The sequence below is a fragment of the Gavialis gangeticus genome, unplaced genomic scaffold (assembly GCF_001723915.1).
Source record: "Gavialis gangeticus isolate Ggan-Ray unplaced genomic scaffold, GavGan_comp1, whole genome shotgun sequence".
NCBI classification, from domain to species: domain Eukaryota; kingdom Metazoa; phylum Chordata; order Crocodylia; family Gavialidae; genus Gavialis; species Gavialis gangeticus.
The window spans coordinates 82835890-82862387 of record NW_017729022.1 but is presented as its reverse complement, the minus strand read 5'-3'; the positions used below and the strand labels follow the sequence as shown (position 1 = coordinate 82862387).

Here is a 26498-nt window from a genome sequence, read left to right as displayed (position 1 = left end):
CCCCCCCCCCCACACACACAGAGTTTTTGCCCTGCAGTTAAATCCTAACACATGAGCCACAAGGGGTTGTTTTCTGTCTCCTTTATGCATCATCCCAGCCTTAATTCCAGTGAGTAGCCAACAGAGGACAATGATGATGGTGATGATGAAGATGATGAATGATGATACTAAGGAAAGCAGAAAGGACACAGCCTAATTTTTCCCACTAAGGTTCTGGGGGCTTTACTGAGATCAGCATGTCCCCTCCAGCATCTGACAAAGGACTTCATCCCACAGACTGCAGGTGTTGAGTGTGGTATGCACATGTGTGTGTGAAAGCAAAGTGAGGAGTTAAGAGCAGGACAGGGAGTTTAGCCCTGCATTAATAACAAAGGAGCTGCTGCACAAGCACCATGATACTTTCTGCTTGTAAGCCAGATCCAGTGCTTTGCAAACTGAAAGCATCCCCATTTTTAAGACATAGCCAATCCCCCCACACGTGCACACACACACACTTCATGCCTTTTCAGCTCCAAAGGTGTGAAAAAGCAATGAGGTTTAGTGCATGTTGCTCCATGCAGACAAGGCCAGAATCAGATGCAATCACAAATGGCCTGCCTGTGCTGATGGCTCCAGCTCTGAGAGTCTCTTCATTTCATTCAGATCTTGGCTTTTTCTTTTCCTTATTTTAAGTGAGTTTCTAGATATTGACACTACAAAGATGATCATTAGAGACAGACCTGAGCACCCCACCCTGAGACAGTATCTGACTGAGTTGGCTGAGAGCCTGGAACAATAGCTCTGCAAAATGCAAGCTGCTGTCTCCATCACAGTGGGATATTACCTCTAAGAGACGCTGACTTAGCTGGGCAGCAAGAGAAGAGTGGTGCATGTCCAGCCTGTGCTCCCCAGCAGATACATCCCAGCTAAGCATTGAGGTACAGACTCTCAGTAGTGGGAGGAAGAGTTTAACTTCTGCTGTACTGGGGGGGAGGAGTGTCCTGAGGTCATACCTGAATACAAGAAAGAAGCCCATCCCCCTGTCCCTGTCCTTCTGGGAAGGAGGAGCTATGTTACCCTAAGTCTGCGGTGGGGTCATGGTGCAGGGCAGAAGCACTCTACTGTGGTGGGTCTAGTACCCTGGGTTGCCTTCATGCCAGCCATAGTGCAGAGGGCTCTGCCTCATGCTTACCCATCCAGACAGATTCTCTGCTTCCTTCCTTCCATAATCCCTGACACCTGTAACAAGTAGGTGTCAAGCACTATCCACTCTGAGCAGGACAGATCTGTACATGCATAGCTGTAGTCCCAGTAACTGTGCAGGGTACAGATGATCTGGCTTGGAGCTCAGTTCAGACTCACCCTGCAGAGTGCACAGTGCAGCTTGGCATCCGCTACCACTCTGCATAGGAAGGCAAGCAGGAACAAAGTGAGAAAAGACCCAGATCATTTATCTTACATGGGGAAGCTTCAGGCCTTACCCTTATTCTGATGGGATAAAGAAGTCTCTGTTTGCCCTCCCTTCTCAAGCCTTATCACAAAAAGGGATCACCCACCCTTTCTTCCCAACTCTGCTACAATTTCATAGATATAAAATTAGGCTTCTCCCTTTACACACCTGGAAAAGGTTGAGGGCTGTTCTCCTTGCAAATAGGTCTGATTTCTTCTCTGCTCTTCACACCCCAATGAGCAACTGGGACCCATCCCTTCCCCAGCCCTACTTCCGTGAGTGAAGCTCATTTAAAAATATGCATATTAAAGAAATCTGTGCAGGTGCAATGCAACCAGCTGTGGTTTGAGAACTGACCAAGCATTCTGGATAGAATGGGCTGTAACATCAGCTCCCAGGCTGATTCTGTTGGAAAGGAGGGAGTGAGGGTAGAGAAGGAGCCATCTGAGGGATGGGATAATAACAAGATACAAAATAAGGCAGAAGCAGGAGAAGCTGCAGCCTCATAATTATCCAGGGTTTCCAAGGAGGTGACAGCCATGCTGGAAGCATACAACTCAGTCAGTCTGTTCTTATTAGAGGCCAGAACAAGATGTAATTGCCGATCTGTACTCAAAGGCAGATTTGTCTCAAGCAGAGGACAGTTTCTGAACCAGCAGACTTTGATAGCAGTGGCTCTCAAAGGGAGAGTTGAGAGCCACTGAAGAGTTTAAAGGAATGGGCCAAAACCACTGACATCAATGTACAATAGGATCTGGTACTTGCTAACGCTCTGTGATCCGTCAGAGGGGGGATAACCATGTGAGACAGTATAAGAGGCATTCCCAATCTCCACAGCTTCTCACAGGCAATCACCCGTGTTAATAATATTTAGCATTAATGCAGAGCATCTCCTTGAAGCTCTCCAAGCACTTTTCAGAGGCTGGGGACCTTATTCACATTTTGCAGAGGTGGAAACTAGGACAAAGAGACTTGTCCAGGCTTGTAGGCGAGGAGTAGCAGAGCCCGGAATAGCATTTGGGTCTCCTGACTCAGTCCAGCTCTCTGCCCACTGGCCCATATAGTCCCTTCACTGCAGTTAGGCTCCACTGTCCTCTTTCTTTCATCCTCTCTCTCTGTGTCACTTAGCTCAGCCATTTCTTGAGGCCTGCAATATTCATGTGATGCTGGACCAGGCTATCGAATGTCCGGCAGAAGTTAGGGATTTCACATACCCTCTGTTGAGCAAGGGAAGAGGGCATCTATTAACACTTCATTGTGGCAGCAAGTAATGGAGATGTATGTCTGGCTCACTGAAGGAACCTTCTCTTTCCATGTGAGAGGCAAGAGAAGGCAGATGTGATTGGCCTTCTCTCACTTCTAATAAACCCTATGAATCACAAGTAATTGCCTGCTTAAAAATGCTCTTCTCTGGGGAATGATCCGACAGCAAGCACCGAAGGAAGAGGGGGATGGTATTGGATTTAAAAGAATAATTAGCTTAATACGTTTCTGGGCCTCAAAATGAATGCTTAGTCCTAGCAGATCAGCCCTTCTGGCTGAATTAGAAACAGCTGGGAAATAGCTGTAGCCAAGAAGGACTGTGGAGGGAGGGAGCATTTATCAACCCAACCCAAGGCCAGCCCCACTGCCTGGCTGGGGTGCGGCAGTACATTTGAGATACGGTCCCTGTGGCTTCAGTGCCCACAGCACGTTGAAGCAGGCTCAGGTTCTTCAAAAGCAACAGGCCTGATGCTGACCTCACTTATGCACAGGCTTGTCAGAATTCGATTGTTATTGGTAAATGTTGATAAATATGATTTCACCTCACACTCACAGACCGATGAAAATATATTTCCATTGTTAATAATCAAAATGTGTAGAAAGGGGACATAAGAAAAATAATGGCTGAAACATTATTAGAGTTCATTAATGTGTATAAAATGCAATGAGTGGAGCAAGTATTTACATCTCTGCCTAGAACAGCTGGCTGTGGGGTGGAGCTGTGAATAATGTATGCTGCACATCATTCAAGTGTACAGTGTGTTGGGGTTAAAGTTGAGAAAGATCATATATCATACATAGTTACATTTGTCACAGGGGGCAGTTAAACTGCACTATAATAATAGGAGGTTTTTGTCTCATTTCAATAATGGGTCACAAAAGAAAATCTATAGAGGAATGCTACAGTGAACACCCTGACCTAGAATTAAAAATGGTTAAAAAGACTGGGAAGGGAAATGAGAAGATTTTGCTCTGCACAGTTTGTAAGATGGAAGTTACCCGACAAGCAAATCGCATTACCGAACACTCGAACAGTAAGACTCATTTGAAATTAGAAGAAAGTCAGACAAAGAGTACAGGCTACAATGGAAGCCTGCTTAGGAAGAATGAGACAACAGAAGGCAGGAGCAATGGATTTTCCTCACAAACTGGTACATGCATTGTGCTTTGAGGCGATTCCAATGCATGTGGTCCGGGGTTCAAGTTATTTATTTGTGCCACTTTGTAAATATGCACCAGCAGCTCCACTTGCCCAGAGCATCGTCATCTGGAAGAAAAATATTTCCCTGAAGTTTTTGCCCAGCACCAAGCAGAAAATAAGGAACTTTTAAGTGGTGAGAAATTTTCTTTAGTAATTAATGAAACCCCTGAGCTTGCAGGACAGCCAGCAATTAACGCCCTTGCAGTGCTCTACAGTGATAAAAATAAGTCTGTAAATAAAATTCTATTAAAATCCTCTGTTCTTCTTCAGTGCAGCAGAGGAGTCGTATCAATTTGGATTCAAGATGTGTTGAGAGAGTATGGCCTAACATAGGAAAACAGTGTCAGTCAACAGTGACTCCACAAAGTACTTTTAACGCCTAGTAAAGGACTTGAATGAAATGCATCCACATCTGCCTCAAGTTCCATGTGGCCATTGATCATACATTAAAAACAAACGAGTCCCACAACATCAGCACATTTTTCAGCAATATTTAAACATACCAACAACCAAAAGCAAGCATTTTTTAAATCTGTGCCAGCAACAAATCCATTGGATTTGCGGATGCCCTTCTTCTACCCCGCCCCCTCCCCCTCTGCTTCCGCCCTCCCCAGGTTACGCAGCCTTGCTGTTTTTCCTGACTTGTTGCAGCAAAATCCATTCATGCACACTGGGACAATGTGACAAACTTTCTTACTAAAGAACCAGACACAGTCACTTCAAAGAAAGCAGCAAAAGTACGTGGCATGGTCCAGAACGATGGAAACCAGCAAGAACCATACTGCAAGTTATCTTTTGCTTGTGTATTTTTGGGGGGAAATCCACACTGTTCATTTGCAAATGAAAACAAATGCACTCCTGATGCATCACACTGACATTCTGCTTAACTATGATCTGCAAGTTGCTGCTGGTGTAACTACTGCTTTAAAAGAAGTGAAACTCAGGGCAATGGGCTCTAAACGGCAGCCCCTCTCATCTGCAATGCATTCTTTTGCTTCATAATTTCAAAGCAAACTGAAAACAACCATATCCCACAATGTACCAGACGGATTCCGTGGATTGGGCTTTGTCTTTTGCCAACTGTAAAGTGCTTGACCCATTTATCCAGGCTCAGATGTCACCCAATTACAGCAACTAAGAAAATATTCTGTGTATTTTCCCTTGCAAGTTCAAACATGGCTTTGACTTGTACATGGCATGTGAAATGCCCTGTAATAGCAGCATAACAGCACTAGATTGCTGAAAAAGTGAAACCCAGTCACTGGCTGTCATGTCCAGCGTGGCATTATGTGCACTCACAGTGCTAGTAACTTCAGTGTCTATGGAAAGATCTCTCAGTTTGTTCAGAAAAGTTCAAGCAAACATCGCATGTGTGTCTCTGATGGCTGATTGGACAGCTCAACGTTTTGTATTACAACAAAGACATAAACTCAAATTTGGAGAGCTTTTGAAATCTTGATTAGTCTGCTGGATCTAGCAAATTATGCATTCCAGTAACTGTAACAAAAGACCTGAAATTATTTTAAATTTATTTTTAAATTTTTCACTATTTTACGACTGTGCTACCAAATGAACAGAATGATTTGAAGCAGGTATGATTAATTGATTTATGGATATTGACTTTTTATATTTGTACATATGATTTTATAAAACTTTTAACAGTATACCGTAATTAATAAATTGTCTGCCTCCCACCCCAATTTAGTGCAATCCTGAAAATTTAAATCAATTAAAAAATCAAAATACATGATTAAAAACGAACGTTGATATTATTCATCAAAATTATTTTTTTTTAAAAATTGAATTCTGCCAAGCTTACTTCTGCAGGAGCTCTGGTCTCCAGTGCTGTTCCCTAGCTGCAGCAAAGTTAGTGAGGAGAGGTTCAGGGCCAGTGGCTGCATCTGAGCTTCTCAGAGCAGGCTATTGTATCTGCTGTAAAAATACTGATTTTTATAGCAGATACAATACTGAGGTGGGGAATTCCTTATGCACCTGTCCTCCCAGTGTTCTCCACTCCTGTTCCCTTTTCAACTAAACACTCTTCCCACCCACCAGTGAATAACATCCTATTAAGGGATCTTGTGTTGATGGGACATTATCCTTTGTCCAGAAAGCATGCTCCACCTGCTTCCCTGTCATTGTGCTAGTGGAGGGAGGGCAAGAGGCTGCTGCCCTTCATTTCCTGGGTCTGCTCCTTTATCGTAACAAAGCAATAAGTCAGCCTTTGAGATACTGTCCTTTGGACTGTGAGCTAGCTCCTTCACCCAATGTGAGCTAGCTCCTTGTCCTGGGGCTAGGGTCCTTTTTTGCTGCCTGTAATAACTGGGCATGCTCTATCACATTACAGAGACCTCTTGAGGGCAGGAAGCAGCCTGCTCCCCAGTTGCGATCCATCCACCAGCATCCCAACGCAGAGTTAGGAGAAACGGAGCTGGAGGAGGTGCTCTCCAATGTAACCTGAACATGTCCCATTGCCTGCCTCTCCAATACAGGGTCCCACGCTGCTGCTTCTGTTTTCCTTTATTGCCTGAACATAGTTATTTCCCAAAAGCTTTGTATGGCTCAAGAGGCACTGAGAGACTAGAGGTCTCCCTTCCATCCCTACAATGTTATACTGTAGCAATGCCAGAGCAGAATACTATGTGAACTGCCAGGGTGGCATGGGGGAAACCAAGCACAGTTCTGTTGCCCTTATACACAAGGAGTAGCGCAGTACTCAAGTGGTAGCCTCATTTAAACAAACAGAGCTTCTCCTGGAGTAAGAGGGGCAGACAGGCCCTGAATTAATGCCTTCCTCACCCCAGGGCAGGACAGGGGTTGGCTGAGGAATGTCAAGGGCTGGATGAACATGGATGCTGTGTTCCCCCCTCACTCTGGGCAAAGTGATTCCAACCTTGGCAAGGCTGGGGTCTCCTCTGGGTTCCCTGGTGGGGGAACCTAGAGTTCAAGAAAGACGGAGACAAAATTTCTCTCTATCTCAAATCCATATATGGCAGCCTTGGGCTCTGTTGGCAGGGCAGGGTTGGGGGTGTTCAAATGAATTCAGAGCTTTCATGGGCCAGACCTTCCTGAATGTAAATCATCGTAGCTTTATGGCTTTAACCAGGGTATGCTACTTCACACCTGCTGGTGTAACTGCCCCATCAGCAGTATATCCCACGTTGGTTCTTGAAGCTGTCTCCTTTCTCTTCTTCCAGTGTGAAACACAATCTCGAACCAATCAGAGTGGTATGTTGAGGACTCTATAAACACAGACTAGCCAAGAGACTGAAGTACTCTAGTCTGCTCAGTATTTCAGTTAGTGACTAGTTTGACATCTCTGCTTTTGGAGACAGAAGTGACAGAAAGACTTCCCTGCAGCATCTCCCTGTGTGAGCCTGGCTGGTTGGGACTTTAACTTTCTCAGCAACTCCTGGGAAGAGTGGAAGAAAGGTCAGTCTGCCATTGTAGATGGCTGGAATAATTCAGTTAAGCAGCTTCCTATGATGGAGCACAATCCAGTGTGTCCCTACTGCTTGCTTAGCCTCCCACTCTCCTGCTCTGCAAATCCTATGTATTCAGCAACTGCCACTAGAACTGCAGCCTAGGGAAAGAACAAAAATGTTTTTCTTAATAACAGGCTTGTTTGGGTTTGTTTTTTAAATAACAAATTGCCATAATGCAGTGTGTACAAGGCAGCAGAACTGTTTGTCACCAGCTATCTGGCAGGACCATGTCAAAGGTGCTGTTAGATACTATGGGGAATTGCCATGAGTGAGGACTGAAAGGCTGTTGAGTTGTGAGATCAACTCATTTCCTCTCAGCCTTGTAAGTCTGTCTATTGCTGTAGCATCCATCCCCAAACTATTGTTGTCATCAGTGACACATCCACAGTGTGGGAGATGCTGTACAGCAGTGGTCTCCAGCTTTTTTAAGCAGGAGATCACCTTTGGCATTGAAAAGCAACCCAAGATCTACTGTGAGCCACTGCACACCCCCCACACCCCTCTGCCGCCCAGTAGGTAAGTCTGTGGGGAGGGAAGGGGGGCACAGGTCAAGGCAGAGGAAGAAAAAATATTTGGGAGCACACCTCCCCAGCAGGTAAGTCCCACCCAGCTGGGGCCCCACTCAACTTACCCTGTTCCTGCCTCTGCAGCACTGTCCCTCACCATGGGGACCTCGATCTAGCCCCTGCCCCTTCTTTCCCCAAGGACTGACCTTCTGGGCTGGAGTACACGTGTGCATGCACGCAGGCACTCAGCCCCCCCACCCCAGCCTTGGATTGACTCCAAGAGGCTCCGAGATCTACTGCAAGAGGTTCCAAAATTTGCCGGTGGATCAAGATCCACTGGTTGGTGACCACTGCTGTACAGACATAAATAAAGACCGTCACTGCTCTAAAGGTCTTAGATTCAAAAAGGCTAAAGTAGAACAGAGCTTCTACTACCAAGCTTTCAGGGCTAACCCAGAAGGGCAATGAAGGCCAGTGTCCCACTTCTTGTCCTTTGCTAGGCGTTGACCCTTCTGGGATGTTGCCAGGCACCTTACACTCACAGCTAGACCCTTCCTATGCAAGTCCCTCTCAAATGCTACATTCGGCCTTGAGTAATGGGGTCCATTGTAGACTGTGGAACCTATCTGGCAGGATGCAGAACTTGGTGGGATAGGATGAGGGGACGCTGAGGATAGAGAGGAAGAGGATGGATGAGGTCCCTACATGACGCTTCTTGCACAAATTCTACACCATGTAGCAGCCAGGCATTCTGTGTTGGGAGCTCAGGCAGGACACAGGATGTATGTAGAAACTAGGCTAAAACGGTCACAGAGAAATGGCCCCCCTGTGGTGTGAGCGTGGCCTTACCCACCCCGTCCCTCTCTCCCATAGCCTGAGGAGGAAGCCTCTGTACCTGTTTATTCTTTAGGTCAAGAGAGAGCTCATAATCGGAGGCAGCTGCGTGGGAACACGTGGCCGTCCCTTTGCTGCGCTGCACCCTCACTGGGGAGCCCGTGTGGTGGAGGCTCGCCTTCTGCACCAGCGGGGAGCACCCCGCGGCCTGCTCCTCCTGCAGCTCCGCATGCTGGGCTTTTAGCGTCAGGGTGTCGGACCTGCCTTCCTGGCTGCCGTGTCTGCTGGCCTCCTTCGGATCCTCCGTTTCACACCCAGGTTTCTTGCTGGTGGAACCGCAGGGGTCATCGCTGTGAACAAAACGCAATGTTTCGCTTGTTTTATTTGGTTTTTTGATTCTCTGCCCTCATTAACTGATCTTCCTTTTAAGTGTTCAGGTAGCCTGGGCTGCAGGGTGGGATCAAGGAACCTTTCCCTCTCTCCCTGTGTCTCAGGGATGAATCAGGATTGTGCGTTGACCCAGAAAAGGCTCTGGCCCCTCCCTCCCAGAGAGCCAGCATTGTGCCCTGTATACCCTTCAGGAGGCAGAGTCATATATGACTCCCTGCTGTGGCCTGTCTGCCCAGTGGTGCCACCTTAGTGACTTTGTCACCAGATCTAGAGACCTTTGGGGATCCCTAGCAACTCTCTAGTCTCTAGTTACCAAATGTACATATTAAAGATCCTATATCAATTTATTGGGGACATACATGGAAAACTGTCTAGTGCCACTTTTTGGAGGCTTTAGAAGGTCCACCTCATGCAATCCTGAGGTTTGTCAAGTGAATGTCTACCGCCTCAGGTCAGGTTGTGATATACCCAGAGGGGCTGGTGGATCTCCTCTTCCCTGGACCTCATCCTACCAGCAGGTCATCAGCCAGCCACAGCAGTCATTTATATGCCATGCTGTCTACTGCTTACTAGCTCACTGCTGCATTTTGGGTCCCATCTGACATGGGACCTGGATCCCAAATATCCAAAGAACTTGCCTACATTTAGAGGTCTAAAGGTACAAGCGAAATGAACCACAAGTAACTGACTTTCATAGAGCAACCATTAGCTTCATTGGCAGATCCATGGATTACAGAGAGCAGGCAGCCTTGGGACCCAAAATCTTTAAAGTAAATCTCTAGAAGAAGGCATTGGTGATTTCCCAAGCTTTCATAAAGGAAGCAGACCCACAGAGTGGATGCTGCACTGATGGAGTCTACTAGTGAAAGGAAAGCACCCTTCTCTTCTTACAGCTAAGTCATCTGGGTCAAAGGAATAGTGGCTTAAAAAAGCAATGTGTGTTAACAATGCACATTAGACAGCCTGGAGTTGGTGCATGTCTGAGCTACTGGAGATGCTGGGAATTCTGTTTTTAACCTCTCTTGCTAAGTGTTTGCCAATACCAAAAGCTGACTTCAACAGAGATGTGTATTCTGTGACTGGTTCTTCTCTCCAGTTTGACACTGATGTCCTACAACTGACCACAGTGAAGTAACTCCTGCCTCACAGGAGAGTACAAGTCAACACAATCAGATCCTGATCTCTATTAAAATTATGCAAATCTTAATGGAACTGCACTGACTTCTATGGAATCATTCTGATTTAAATGGGGACAGAATTCGGCCCAGAGATAGCTACTGCTCTACTTAAATCTCACTGACCTATTTAAATCTTTATTTGTGATTCACAGGGTTATTTTTTTCTTCCAAATCTGCTAATTATCGGGTCAGGTGCTGCTCTTCCTAACTCCATTTTGCACAGTGTCATTCCACTCCTGATTCACACTGGTATAAGTGAGAACAAAAAAATCAGACACGCTGGGTAATATTTTTCAAAGTGCCTAAGTGACTGAGTGGCCTATGTCTCATTTTTAGAAGGCTTGCCTGGTTACTACAGGTCTTAGGATTTGTCTGCATTACAGGCCTCCGGGTTTGTAGCTCTGTGCCACACTGGAGAGAGCTGCTGAAAAGTAAGACCTGTTCACTCTCCCATTCTGCAAACTCCAAAACCTAGAACCAAGGCAAAAGGCAGTGCAAGGCCTTTTGTGTTTATACATGTGCTTGGGGGGGTGCTTTAAGTAGAGTGGCTCTAAGAGCTGCTCAAATTAAAGCACCCAGAGAATCTCATGTATCAGTGTCCCCGTGCTCCAAAATGGCGACAGGGCGCTTTATCTAAAGCTCATCAAACAAGGTTTAGATAAAGTGCCCCCGCTGCCATTTTGAAGCATGGAGACACTGATACATGAGATGTGGGGGGCTGCTGGAGTGCAGTAATTACCACACTTCAGCAGACTCAATTAATTGAGTCTACGGAGCAGTCTCCCTGCTCGTGTATAGGCACCCTTAAAGGCTAACTGGTTCAGAGAGATGGTAAGGACAGTCCTGAGATACTCCTATCACTATTCTTAAGATCTGTGTACCTGGCATACTTGAGGGCAGTCCCCAGAGTGTGCCCACTGTATTAGTTCTGGATTTTGGAGTATGGAGAGTAGGAGCACATTTATAGATGATGTGTAAGCGTTGACAGTGGTGAGGGGGGTACAACTCCGCACCAGTGCCCCCAACCCTGCTGCTGCTGGAGACTGGCTCCAGCCTAGCTGCAGCCTCCCAACCCATGTCCCTCTATCAGCACAAAAATTGGGGATGGTGGTGAGGGGGCACATGCCCCCCCCCACTATGCATCACCTACAAGCACATAGGTGGAGCTTGTATTTAAGCTGCAGTGCCACAAGTGATGCATACCTAGTGCAGACATACCCTAAGGGTGAAGTAACACATTACACTTAGACAAATTATATGTTATACTTAGAGGACACTTAAAACATGACCATCCACATGATAAATCTCATTAACTCATGCTAAGTGCTCTCTGGGCATCTCAAAGTTATGCCAATTTAGACGGAGATTAACTCTGGGGTGTGCTACATAGTTCGTGTCAGGATAATCTTAGTGTGCTCCACAAAAATAAAATAAGCAATTTGAGGTACTCAAATTCCAGGATGCACCACTCCCACATCCCCTTCTCTGAGCAGGGATACAGCCCAGGTGACAGCCCTCTGGTGGCAAATCAAAGCTATGCAAGGAAGAAATGCTACTGACATAACGTGTGACTGCACGTTTATAGATGTGCTCTGGGAGGCAGGGCTGGGGGGAAGTGGGGAATGCTTTAATTAGAGCAGCTTGGAGAGTGGCTCTGATTAAAGAGCCCAGAGCATCATGTGTAATATCATCCCTGCATTGAAAAATAGCAGCAGGAGTGCTTTAATTAAAGCTCATTGAATGAGCTTTAGTTAAAGTGTCCCCACCGCCATTTTTCAGTGCAGGGATCCTGATACATGTGATGCTGGAGTCTGCTGGAGCGCTCCAGCAGACTAAATTAATCAAGTCCGCTCTGACGCACTGTAATTACAGCGCATTGGAGGAGCTTCGCTACACGTGTATAGGCAGCCTAAGGCATTTCTGAACATATTCAAATTGTGCTTAAACAGAAGTTTGTTCCTTCCTATATGAGGTTTTGTCTTTTCTTGGCACTGAATGCATAATCTCTTCTTGTGAGATTATGGTAATTTCCATGGCAACTCATTGTGGTGTCACAAACATAGGATCACAAATTCACAGCAGAGTTAAGCAGAGGTTTTCTAATATACAACTACTATAATGGCAAGGTGAAGACAGAAAAATCAGTTCACAAAGGAAACTGATTTACCGGGTAAACTCCTTACAGTCAACTATGTCAAGAGCATATTAAAAAGGTATGGTTGGGTATTCATAAATCAAGAAGCACCACCATTACTGTTGTACTTAGAGCTTTAATTCTGCCCTTTTGTGCACTTCATAGAGTCTTTAATTATTCCATTCTTCAAACAATGACGCATAAGGGCAAAGTATTTTTTTCTAAACCAAGGGGTATTCATGTGTAGTATGTTCTAGTATCTGACTTCATTCTTGAATACAGCCACTGTTTGCATCTGGATAGAAGTCCAGGGCATCTTTAATATCAAACTTTTTCTCTGGTAATGGCTCTTCCCTTACATTTTTATCAGCAGGCCATGTACTTTCCTTTTTCTTTTTACCCAGCAGTATAGTCTTTTTAACGCTCTGCTCATGAGATGGCCAGGTGAGGGTGGGATTGATCCTATTCTCACTGAAGTCCATGCCAAACTTCACTATTTATTTTGAAGGGAAGAGGATTGTGCCCTACTAAAGCTACTTAGCTGGAAACATAACCTCCAGTTCAGCAGGTCACTTAAGTACATACCTACGCACTTTGCTGAATCAGGGTGACACTATGGCATGCCAACTTTAGTGCAATTCAGAGACAGAGACAGTGGACTAGAAATCTGTCTTCCCCGAAAACACAAGTTGTTTATATATGCTGGCAAATGTTCCCTATGGCCCTAAGCCTTCAGACACTTATGCACATGCTTAGATTTCTTAGTGTATGTTCAAGGGATGATTGGTTGAGCACGGGTTTGATCTTCTTCTCATTGAAGTCCAGCAGCAGATTCATGGATTTCTGTAGGGCTGTTCTTGGAAGTAAAGATAAGTGTATGTATAACACATTCATTCTCAAAGAGCAGGTGGCCCACCCCTGAATTCCCAGGCCCTCCTCCTAGGCCCTCCGGCCTCGCAGGCCAGATAAAATGGTTCTGCAGGCCATATCTTGAACATCACTGATCTGTATGGTTCGAGTGAATGGCTTTTGTGATTTCACTAGAATCTGGAGTCTGTCTGAGTAACAGGAACTGCCACAAGTTACCAAGTGTATATAACTAAGGGCTATGTTCTTGGACCAGGTCATTAACATTAGTTTCAAATGCGGTAGTGAGGGTAAGCAGGATGGTGAGGGGATTCTACCCAAAGACTCCTTGGCTATGGAATATGCTCTGCCCCTTTCTCCAAGCTGGTTAGGATCTGCTGAGCTTCAGGGACACTGCGAAGTCCATCTACTCTGTCAGCCTATGGTGTGGGTGAGAGTAGGGAGATGAATTATAAGGTTAGTGAATCCTGGGAGGGTCAATGTTGTCAGTGTGATCAGGCCGTTATTTGTTATGACAGTGGTTGAGAGAGTAGTCAATTAAAAGTAACTATTTTTAAAGTCAAACATGTCACAGGTGGATACTTATTTGCATAATTTGGAACAAACTCAATCATGTGGGAAGTGTTATAACCATGCTTGAACTTCACCTGATTTGTAATGCTTTACCTATGCAATTTTATATTGCTGCTCTCCTACTGCAGCTTGCTCACAAGGAATTTCCTGTGTGTATGTGTGTGTTGTTTAAAATAAAGAGAAAGAGCAGGAGGAAAACACAAAAAGTGAGCTTTACTTTTCAGGCCTTTGTCATCATAGTTTCATAGCAGCTAGGGTCAGGAGGGACCTGAACAGATCATCTAACCTGACCCCTGCCACAGGCAGGAATGAATGCTGGGTTCACAAGACCCCAGGCAGGTGATCATCCAACCTCCTCTTGAATTTGCCCAAGGTAGGGGCGAGGACCACTTCCCTGGGAAGTTGGTTCCAGATTTTGGCCACCCTAACTGTAAAATATTGCCTTCTGATCTCTAACCTAAACCTATTCTTCATCAGCTTATTACCATTGTTCCTAGTCACGCCAGGTGGTGCTGGGGAAAAAAGGGCTCTACCTATTTGTTGTTGATCTCCCCTGATGAGTTTGTAGGCAGCCACCAGGTCCCTCCTCAGCCTCCTCTTGCTGAGGCTGAACAGGTTCAGGTCCCTCAGTCTCTCCTCATAGGGCCTGTCCTGCTGCCAAGTGGGTGGCCCTTGTCTGAAGCCTCTCCAGGCTGGCCACATCCCTTTTGAAGTGCGGCGCCCAGAACTGGATGCAGTACTCCAACTGTGGCCTGACCAGTGTCGCATAGAGGGGGAGTATCACCTCTGGACAGGCTTGAGATGCACCTTTGGATGCATGACAAGGTATGGCTGGCCTTGCTGGCTGCAGTCTGGCATTGGCAGCTCATGTTCATCTTGGAGTCAATAATGACTCCAAGATCCCTTTCTGCCTCTGTGCTTTCAAGAAGGGAACTCCCCAGCCTGTATGCATGCTGTGGATTCCTTCTCCCAAGGTGCAGCACCCTGCATTTGTATATGTTGAACCCCATCCTACTCTTGTCTGCCCACTTTTGTAGTCTGTCTAAATTTATTTGAAGCCTCTCTCTCTCCCTTCAAGTGTGTCCACCTCGCTCCACATCTTGGTGTCATCAGCAAACTTGGACAGCGTGCTTTCCACCCCCTCATCCAAGTCGCTGATGAAGATGTTAAACCAACTGAGCCCTGGGGTACCCCACTGCTCACATCTCACCAGTTTGAGTACAATCCGTCCACCACTACTCTCTGGGTGGGCCCCATCAGCCAATTTTTTACCCATCCAACTGTGCAGGCATCAATGCCACAGTCGCTTAATTTATTGGGGAGGATGGGGTGAGAGACAGTATCAAAGGCCTTCTTAAAGTCTAGAAAGACTACGTCCACAGTGACACCATCATCCAAATGGTGGCATGCATCACTGCTTGCATCACTGCTTGCAGGTTTCCTAATAGGGAACAATTTGGCTGGACACCAGAACACACTGTCCCTCCCATTTTAGGAGATCCAGAGAAGGAAACAGTCTTCTCGCACGCTGCTGCCTCTAATGTGTGTCGGGTTTGGGCCTCTCACTTGCCAAGCTTACAAAGGACCTGATCCCATGTCCATTCAAGTGATGGGAAAAATTTCTACCAACTTCAGTGAGTGAGCATTGGATCAGAAGCGAAAAGAACAGCAGCATTCTTTAACTTCACTGTGTTTTAATATGTTTCTCACAGACCCTTAAGGCCCTAATGCTGCAAACCCTCATGCAAGTACGTAAAAAGCTTCATGTACGTAAAAAGTACTTTTCAATTTAGTAGTGCTATTCAGGGCATGTAAAGTTAAGCACATGCAGAAGTCTTGTTGGGATCAGACGCCAAATGAGTCAGACACGTGCACACAATGTTGCCTACCTTAGTCACACTCTTTCTGAGCACAGTGAAAGCTCCCATACAAAATGCATCAAACACATGCATCATGAACTTTCCTGTGGGTTATAACTTGTTCAAAACAAAATCCAATTTCACTGGAGCACTCTGCAGGATTATTCAGCAAGTGGTATCTTCATGCTAAATATATAAAAAATATTAGCTGTTGAGCTGTTCAGAAAGCAGTTGCTGATAACCTTTTAAAATGGGAACAGGATCTTTCTCCAGGTCTTTGTATGTGAAAATGGCTGAATCATTTTTTTTTATTTTGCCACCTTTAGGCAAAAGCCTGTGCGTTGAAAATCTTAACTGGCTATGGGAAAGTTTCAGAAACTTACACACAGTGCAAAAATATGTCAAGAATAGAAGTTGTTATGCAACCTCAATCATAGCATCACAGTCACTGCTGCTCCTGCTCTAATGTTCTTTTCTTTTAAGTTTGTTCCAGTGTAAAAGCCTACTGTGGGACTAGTCCCAGTTTTTCCTTGGCAGAAGGGAGCTCTGCATCAGAGACTAGACACATCTCTAATGAGCCAGATAGATGCTGACAAGAAAAATAAACCAAACCCTTTGATATTTAGGTGTTTCTGATCTTAGCCCTTATCTCTGATATCCAGCTATGTGCGTATTCATTCTGCTTCTACGGTGCTTAGCACAATGGTGTAATGGTCCATGGTTAGGACTTCCAGATACCATGGTTATGATGATGTTTATGATAAAAGCATGTCTGGGATCAGACCCTAGTAGATGTAATACTACTAGGGAGAAATATAAGGTGCTGCAGGAAGTTCTTATATTAAGTAAATTACAGGAACTGGATTGGTAGTCAGGTTCCCAACGTCAGTGTAGAATCAGTTCTCCCAGTGCTCGAGTACACAGTGCTGTTAGCATGCTGCTTCTTGGATGAGACAAATCTTCAAATTATTTGTAATAATTAAAATCCCATGGAGCATTTAGATGTGAACCCCAATGTCCTGGACAAGTTCCAACTAGGTTAATTTCAATTCTGTATCCCTAAATGACCACTGTAATGTCAACTGTAACCAGAATCTTTTACTTCCTGTTCTAAATTCTTTACTTACTGTGCAAAATTTTACATACTATTACTAATAGCCATGTTTCATCTGATGCTGTTTTTGTAAGGTGGACAAAGGGATTTTCCATGGTTTCAACAGTTTGTTAGGAAATATTCACATTGTACTTGGTTTCCATTTGATTGAACATGTATGAAAAATGCAAATCTTTTGCATTCAGGTATAAACCAAGTCAATAAATTCAACTGCTATGCTATTTCTGGATGCTTCTATGTGACTTTCCTGATCCAAAGGAACTAGCTCTGTTGATTATTACTAATAGGATTTCATTGACATAGAGAACACACCTGTTTAATGTTTCAGGTACCTCTTGTCTGTTTATGCTGGTAAGAATGCATCCACTGCTAGAGCTAAAACTAGTTCTCAAAGTTGTTCTGTTGTAGATGTGAAAGCTACCTTAGCAAAATGCTTAGCATAAACTACATCAGTTCATGCCTTGACATAACTAGCACCACTAGCTAAATATGAAGGCTAGTGGGTCACAGTGACCATTTTTATAACTCATGTTAGCAAAAAGTTAAAATGTGGTTTAGCACTCTGAGACAGCAGGATACAGACAGCAGTCTAACAGGAAAATAACCCCTGCAAAAGATGATTGGTAGACATTTATGATATATGAAACATACAGAAGGGAACTGTAAAAATTATATAAAAATGAAGGAAAACAGTTTAAATTTGTGGGAGTGTGACACGCAGGAAAAGAAGCAACAAGTACTTGAACCCCAGAATGGTGATGAACACCTGGCCAGTTGAAATTACTGTATCCATCAGAAGGCTTGAATAAGAATACCTATGTTGACTGTTTGGGTTTAAAGGCTAAGTGTAGTATTTAAAGTGTTGCTTAAATATTGGTATTGCTTATGTGTTCAATATATTAGCATTTCAGACCAGAACAGTCTCACCAATTGATTTGTTTCCATTCACCCCACCCCTTAACTAAATTTACTACAGGCAACCCCTGCTTAGCGCTCTTAATTGGTTCCTGAAAAACTGAGCATTAAGTGAAACGAGTGTTAAGCGAAACAAGTGTTAAGTGAAACCGAAAGTATTTGATGACCCAAGATGGCGACCACAGTTGTTTTTAATGGCCCAGGATGGTGACTGAAAGAGTTATAATGAAACTCGCTGGGCACTAAGTGAAATCAGGTATCAATTTTAAATGAAAATTATAGTGAAATAGCACTAAGCGAAACAGCGTTAAGTGGGGGTTGTCTGTACAAGAGTTTTGGCGTCCCTGGGTGGACTCGAGTGAATGGAGACTGGAAAATCCTGATTCACTGAACCTCCCTGGTTTCCAAGGGTTGCAACCCTGACCCTCAGAGAGAGGGATTTGTTTAGACCTTGTAAGTTCCTAGGCAAGTAGGGAATATCTGAGCTAGAGATCTTCCCCCTTCTGAAACTAACACCATGTTAAAGGAAGTTAAAGAGCTTGAGAAATGGGTAGTAGAGAGTACCGCATCCCAGTTTTGCATAAGGAAGCATTTGAGAATAATGAAAATGCTTTATAGGATTTCTGTAAACAGCAGTCCTCTTGGGTGACTTCTGGGAAAAAGCTGTATCCGGATAAAAAGACCAAAGAGTGGCCTACTTTACAGGGTTTGTTAATGGTGGCTAAAGAATTGACATGGAACAATGAGGAACTGGAGAAATTGAGAGAGCAATATGATAGAGGAAAAAAAAGAATTTAAAGACACAGTTGGGAGTGTTGCAAGGAACGTCACTGAAGGATGCTTGTAAACTGGCTGAGACTGAGCAAGGATGGCAGAAAGCAGTGCAGGTAATAGAGGGGGGTAGAAAAGGAAAAGGAAACTGGAAAAAAAAAGACCCATGATTCCCGGACTGCCATTCATTAAGAATACACAGGCAAGCAAGCCTACAGATCATAGTGCCTGTCAGCAAAAGATAATGGAGTTAGAACAAAAGCTGGGCATTTTGAGGGGAATTATAGCTGTCATCCAGGTGGAAAGGCAGAAGAAGGTAGTAGTGACTATGAAGAAGGGAAGAATGAAAATGGGGATGATGCCCCTGACTTGTATCCTCCTTACTGTGACTATGAGGATAGCAGCTGGAACCCAAAACCTAAAAAATCCCCTCCTCACACTGTTGAGGGAGGAACTAAGGAAAATGCAAGAACAAGCATCTATAGCAACAATAGTTGGCAAGAAGACAACTCATCAGGGAGCTTGAGGGGACCATCGGATAGAACAGACAGAGACTTTGGTACCCTTTACCTCAGACCAGTTGAAAGCAGCTGTAAGGCATTGAGACTGCTCAAGCAGGAAACAGCTATTGCCTGGCTGATAGCAGTAAATCCGCTGAAAGAGGAAATCAGTATACAATAAGCAATTTGATTGATTTGTGTTAGAAATGTATGGACCTGAAGGACTGTGCAGCCTTCCCTCTGATGTGAAGAGTAGGTCAGTAACACTCACAGAAACCATACAGGCAGCATTGCTAGAACTATTCCTCCCCAGAAAGCCAGCAATAATGCTGTTTCATGAGGAAACAGTAGCCAGGGGAGAGACCAAATGCTTATGTGAGGCAGAAAAAGCTGCTCTATGTGGTGGCTGGTCTGCCTATTGGAAAAAACCACCAAAACCCTAACTTTGATCAAAATGAGCTTAAGGGACTGTTAGTACAAGGTTTCTCAGTGGGTATACAAATTTGTTTGAGAGGAGGAGCATCAGAACTGCCCCTCCAGGATGTTGTGCAGAGAGCTAGAGATGGCTATGAAATTGGGCAGTTGGCTCTGAGAGAACAAAGGAAAGGAGACACTGAGGCAACAAATGTTAATTGATACAGGGCATATCTACATGAGATGCTAACTATACAGTAGCCTAATAACACTGCATAGTAGCACATCACAGCACAAACAGTGCTAATATGTTACTGCACAGTATTATTAGTGTCGTAGGGCACTAAGGCACACCTGCTCCTTTAAAGACAGGAGCAGCCTAGCCAGAAAGCCCTGCAAGCTAGGCAGAGCTCCGCAACTGCAGGTTGCCATGGAAGCAGGCTAATGAGGAAATTAGCCAGCACCTGCACCTGGTCAGCTGACCAGAAGGAGGCAGGGCCCTGGGCACATTTAAGCCCCAGGGCTGGAGCTGGCAGGGAGAGTTCTCTGGCAGCTGCCAAGGGAAGGAGCTCCTGTGCAAAAGAGCTACCTAGAAATGTTTGGTTTCCTGATCTGCTGCCTGCAAGACTAATAGGGCTCCAGGAGCTCAGAACGTACCCAGGGCTAGGAGGCACACAATACTAGGGGAGACGTTTGCCTTCTTAAAGGGGCAGAGTGTGGCCTCCACCATTATTGTTATGTTATAGCCCAGGGGCTTATGTTTATGTTGTCATTTGAATCGGTGGTTTTGGGATGAGGCTATAAGGGGAGATAGAAGCCTCATTAGTGCCCAGAGGAGGGTGCACAATTGTGTAGAGCCCAGCGCCAGAGGGGCACAGCTACAGGGGCTGGGGAGCCCGGTGCCAGAGGGACGCAGCAGACAAGGCCAGGGGTGCCTCAAAACTGGGCCTAACACAGTGGCCTAGCTACATAACAGGGGCGGAGGCTGAGTTAAGCTGAGACCCTAACAGAGGGACAATATTCATATACCACCCGTGAGGCCTGGGGCACGGTAAGGGGGAGGTTTTGGAACCACGCATTTAGCCCATTAGGCCTAAGGTGTCCCATGAGGCACCGACTTGGAGCATGACCTAGCAAGAGGTCCAAGAACCCACAGGGTCTAGTGGGGTTCAACAGAACCGTGACCACACAGACACTTGTGGACAGCTGCCTTATTTATCTTTACCAACAAGACATGGCAGGCAAGATTAAAAGGTGCCCACAAGGTGAAGCTGTCATGGTCATGGAGCCCTAGGAGTATCACAGCCATCCCTGGGGACCCCACACTGTGACAATTAGGCTACTGCACAGTAGCATCACCAAAAAGGCATGTGCCAGTGCTACTGCACAGTAACACTGGTTATTGTGCATTAATTTAGTACAAGTGATTATACAAGTACTAAACTTAATGTGCAGTAACTACGGTTCATTAATGAATGCATAGATGCGCCCTCTGGTGCTTTATTTTCAGTTGTAAGTAATTAAGAAGAACAAGCAGAAGAAAAAAATATGGAGGGGTTTAATAAAAAAGAATCATTAGTACCTTTCTCACACGCAAAGCAATTTAAGAAGGAAAATCTAAATTCATCAAAGCAGCAGGGGGAAAAAAAGCTGGTGTAACCATTAAAAACAAAGGGGGACGACTTGCTCACAAAGTAAAGGCACAGACAAGGAGTGAAATAACAAACCAGGTGATTAAGTAGGCTCCTCCTATAAAAATATAGTTTAAAGACTCAGCAAGTATAAAAAAGTACCAAAAAGGCTGTAATACTGGCAATTAGCTGTGCGGCTAAAGAAATATGAAGCTATAGAAACAAAACCCCCCAGTGGCACTGCATGCCAGACTCTCAAATCAAGTATCACAGTTAAATTCAGCCTGAATGTTTGGGGGCACCCCCAGAGATATATATCACCATTAAGAGTTGCCAGTACAAAATGTTAGTTAACAGGGAGGGCATCCAGTTCCATAATAAATACAGAACCAAGATGAACACTGGAAGACCACAGGCGTTTTAACTTTAGAAGGATTTAATCGTAAACTATCCCAAGTTCCCAGGAATTAAACTTTTTAGTACATACTACTCATTATTCAGACAAGGTTAAAAAAAAGGCTGTCAGCTGACTCTTGTGCTATTTTGAGGTGAAAAACTCAAAAGCTTTCCTAGATTATGCAAATGTGTTCACAGATTAAAATGTGTTTTTATTATCAATAAGGTAAGAAAGCTGCCCCTCCTCCCAACAACTAAACATTGTTGCCGAAAGGAAATGCATATTTTGATGACTTTGAAGTCCTTTTTAAGACTGACAGGGTTCTTAAGAAACCTGAGGAACATGTCGAAAAGGCTGCTGCATTGTATATATAGATTGTTTTAAAAATGGCCCTTACCAAAAGATGTAAACCATGGGAAAAGTGGTTTGAAGGAGGGGAGTTTAAAAAAGAAACTGAGGAAGCCAAGAAGAATAAAAATATGCACCTGCACATTATAGGTCATCCCCAAAGCTCAGGGTAAATGGCATGGGCAAACCACACTTTGAAAATAGCTTTAAAAAAATACTTAGCCAATAAGGCAGAGACTGAGACATAAAATTGACTTTGATCCTCATGGCTTTGTGGCCTTAGCAAAATATTTAGCAAAAGCAACATCATTTTCTGCCTTGACATAACTAGCACCACTAGCTAAATACAAAGGTCACTGGGTCACAGTGACCTTTTTTATAACGCATGTCAGCAAAAGTTAAGATACGGTTTTGCAGTCTGAGACAGAAGGCTACAGACGGCGGGCTAACAGGAAAACAACCTTTGTAAACGATGATTGGTGGATATTTATAACACATGACATGTATAGAAGGGAACTGTTAAAAGTATATAAAAAACTAAGAAAAAAAACTTAAGTTGGGGAAGAGCGACACAGGGAAAGGAACAACAAGTACTTGAACCCTGAAACAGTGACGGACACCTGGCCAGTTGAAAACACTGTATCCATCGCAAGGCTTGCATAAGAGTACCTATATTGACTGTTAGGGCTTGCTTAAAGGCTAAGTGTTGCATTTAAAGCCTTGCTTCAGTATTGTTATTCCGTATGTGTTCAGTAAATTAGGATTTGAGACCAGAATGGTTTCACTGATTGATTCATTTCCATTCACACTACTCCTTAACCTAATTTAGTACAACACTAGGATTAATTTAACTGATGGCCATGGCCTGGCTCCAGTCATTCTGATTAAGCACTATTGTTAGTCTTATGTATATCAGGAGTGTCAGTGTTCTTGAATGAATCTGGATGTCTGCTTGGAGAAGGCAAAATGATGATAAAGCTCCAGCTGGGACTGCTGCGCTAGGGCAATAATGAACTGTCCTGTCAAAGCTCTGCATAAACAGACAAACCTTCCAAGGCTTAGCTTTTGAGTTTGGATCTCCCATAAAGATTTACCATATTCCCATGAAGGGGAAACACTGATGGAGGGGGTAGAGGGAAGTGATAAAGGAAAAGGAGGATTGCAGGCATTTTTTAGCCTTCTTTTTTTTAAACTTTTTTTGCGGCAAACATTCCTGTGGAAATGCTAAATGCAGATCAGTGGCTATCAAACCCATCACATCTTAGGTAGCACGTGCCCGCCACCTTTGTAAAGAACTGCCAGGTCAGTATTCTAGGAAGAATTGTCTTCTGTGCATTCTGCAATGGCTTCTGTTTCAGTTCAATTCCCAAATCATCAAAATGGCACATTGCCTCAAGAATCTCTTGCATGCCTTCCTGATACTACAGTCCCAAGTAGCCTTCTTCTCTTTGCAACTAGCTAAGAGATTGTGCCTAATACTAACAACCACAAACCTTTGCCATGATGATCCATGTTTCCATGACAATCCGGTTCGATCATTCTAATGCCCTATAATTTGGGAATGAGCATACAAATATTGGTATATATTCAAATGCAGGCAAGCAATCCAAGTGGATGGGAGCATAACACCTGGATGCTTCAACACATTACCTTGGCTACCTGTCGATTTCCAGGTTCAGCTCAAGGTCCTGGCACTTATCTTCAATGCTCTCAGAAGTTAATTACAAGAGTGACTACCAGTGCTCCATGGCCAATTTTTTTCCATGACATGTACCTCCGTAGGAACAATGGAGCTCTCCATGACAGACCTTGGAAACAGAATATTCTCAGTGGACCATCCCAGGGTTCACTCCTTCAGGTCAAAGTGCAAGACTATTTGTCTTTGCCTCAGCTTTCAAACAACAATGTAAAAGTAGCAAACAAATTAGCCAGTAGCTAATGTGAAACACTTCTTTCTGCTATTGCATTGGAGTGGGCACAGAGAGAGAGAAAACCAATCACACAAGAACCAGCAGTACTTATTTTCTTCTAAACCACTCTAACACCCCATTGACAAGAGCACTAACTGATGAAGTCTGAACATGTCACACACTAATGTAAATGGATAGCTGTTTTGAGTGCATGATTCACAAACAGTTTTCCACAATATTAAAAATCAGCATGAAATGTTACTACCTGTAACCAAGGCAAGGACTAGTCAAGAATAATTATATTCATGATAATTTATTCATCTGTCTCATAAAGCGGTTAGGATTGATTAGTTACTGTCTAGTCAGAATTTTGATATGCTGTAATTATTATGGTCTTAGAGCTGTATAATATTTCAAAGCCTTAAAGATATCAGAAGGAAAACCCTTAGAAACTGCCATCTGGCGCACTACAAAAAGGTTGCCAGCCAGAGCCAGACATGGGGAGAACAGGCCCTATGCCTACAAAAATCCACCCTCTCTAAGACAATTCAGCACTTTTCTCTGTTCCCTCTTATGTCCCTTCCCCTCTCCATCCCCTCCCCCAAACAACTGCTGAGTTGAGCAGAATCCAAAGTGCCTTTTCAGTTTATTCCATCTCAGTCTTCCCTGAGGATATTCCTGGCATATGGTGAACGGGTTGATCAAAACTCAGTGCAAGATGGCTGGAGTCGAATTGCAAGATATTAGGAGTTCTTTTCAGGGTTCAGGGACTCCTGATGTGCTGAGGTATGTCTGAGTTCAGCAAAATTCCCACAAATGATTTTCTAAATTGGGGTTCTGGGGTGACTCAGCAGCACATGGTTCCTGAAGCATATTGAAAATGATGAAGGGAAAAGAGCCAGCTAGTTAGGCAAGGATCCATCCTCTTGGCAGGTTGGAATTTCATGCCATGCCAAAAGAATATTAGCTTTTCTAGATATTCTCCCCCAACACTGCCAAAAATAGGAGCCAAATTCTGAGGTTATCTATAGCTGCATAACTCCAAGCAAATCAAAGGAATCTGATTCTCTTCCTACACAAGTTTTACACCAGTGGAATTACTCTTGTTTTACAGCAAGGTAATGGACAGCATGACCTGTGCCTATGTGTGTGAGCTGCTTCATAACAAACCATGGCGCATACCTGAAAAATATATGTTTGACAATTCTGCAAATATATTTGAAATTAATTACATTTCACATCCTCTAACATGGACTGAGCCAGCCAGCGTCACTTACATATTGTCAAAAGAAGCCTTTGCAATATATTTTAAATAGATGGAAAGTGTAGTAAGAATAACTTTATATAGGGCCTATTATCCCACAGGACCCCTGCTTGTCAAAGTCAGAGTACCCAGTGCCAAGTCTCATGTTCAGAGGGTTCTGTGGGCTGTGCTATTCTTGCTGCCCAATCCATTCCACCATCACACAACTGCTCTCTAGGACCTATGCTGCTGTTAGGATTTCTTTGGTAAGTCTCTAGTCCTTGTGATAGCAAGGACTATCTTACAAATATGACCTGTGCTGAGTGTCCAGATGCTGCACTAATTGCTCTGCCTTCTTGGATGCATCATTTAAGTTAATTTAGGATTGTAGGAAAATAGGGCTAGAAGGGACCTCATAAGGTCATCTTGCCCAGCCCCTTGCTGAAGGCAGGATCATTCTCAACTAAACCATCCCAGTCAAGTGTCTAACTACTCTTAAAAATGTCCAAGGATGGAGATTCCACAACCTCTTTATGTAATCTGTCCCAATGCCTGACCACTCTTATAGTCAGAAAGTTCTTCCTAATCTCCAACCTAAATTTCCTTCGCTGCAGTTTGAGGCCTTTGCTTCTAGTCCTATCCCCTACAGCCACAAAGAATAATCTATCTCCGTCCTCTTTATACTTACACTTCAGATATTTGAGGACTGTTATTTAATCCGTGCTTCCTCCATGAATCTTCTTCTTCAGACTAAATAGTTCTTTCAGCCTTTTTTCATAGCACAGAGCAGCCACCCTTCTGCACTGCTAGCACAAACAAGCTGTTTTCCAGAAGTTGTGAGCCTGCATCTCTGCTGCCCTGCACCTGCAGCAGGGATTTACATCAGTTCAAAGTATATAATCCCATAGCAGGTCAGAAAGGTAACAGTGTGCACTAGTGGAAGTGACATGCAAGGCATGTCAAGGAGAACCAGTCTTCAAGCAGTGTTTACGTAAGGATCTGGGTTCCAGCATACCCAGGTGCAAAGTGTGTTGAACCCCAGAGAGATCATTTCCCAAATTCAGCTCCAATTCCTGGAGCATTCAGGTTTGGGTTTACCTCTTGTAAAAAGATGAACAGCTATCCAACTGACTGAAATGTAGCGCGAAATGCAGTGAAGATTTCAATGACAAGCTAAATACTATGTTTGGGTATGGTATTGTCCTAAAATCCAGTGACCAAGCTCTGTAGTTTGCCTCTGTTACATTAAGTATATTTATTAGGGCTGTGCGAGACGGCAGCATTCTCTTTCGACTTCTATTTCGACATTACAATGGGACAGTGTTTCATTTCAAGTTTCGGTTTGTTTCAAAACCACTGTTCCACTTTGTTTCATCGAAACTGTTTCAATGCTGTTTCCATGTTTTGCCTATAAGCTATAATAGGGAAGCATGAAACTGCCTATAACTTTGTCAGCTCTTGCCTAATTCAGATGCAACTTGCAGAGATGGTAGCCCTTTCTGAGGCCATGAAGCCTGCCAAGTTTCAAGGAGATAG

At 44.2% G+C, this 26498-nt stretch overlaps 1 protein-coding gene across 5 annotated transcripts in view; it reads right to left on the bottom strand.

Moving 5' to 3' along the window:
* The window catches only part of IQSEC3 (IQ motif and Sec7 domain 3), a 119093-nt gene that overhangs the window by 55701 nt on the left and 36894 nt on the right, over positions 1-26498 (bottom strand). For 3 of the 5 annotated variants that reach the window (XM_019515502.1, XM_019515501.1, XM_019515500.1), the window contains exon 1: positions 8780-8861. The exons of 1 other annotated variant lie outside the window; for it this stretch is intronic. The gene's annotated coding sequence lies outside the window, so the exon portion shown is untranslated. Of the gene's footprint in view, positions 1-8779; positions 9069-26498 lie in introns of those variants that run through there. One more of the 5 variants, XM_019515499.1, reaches the window with a different exon arrangement.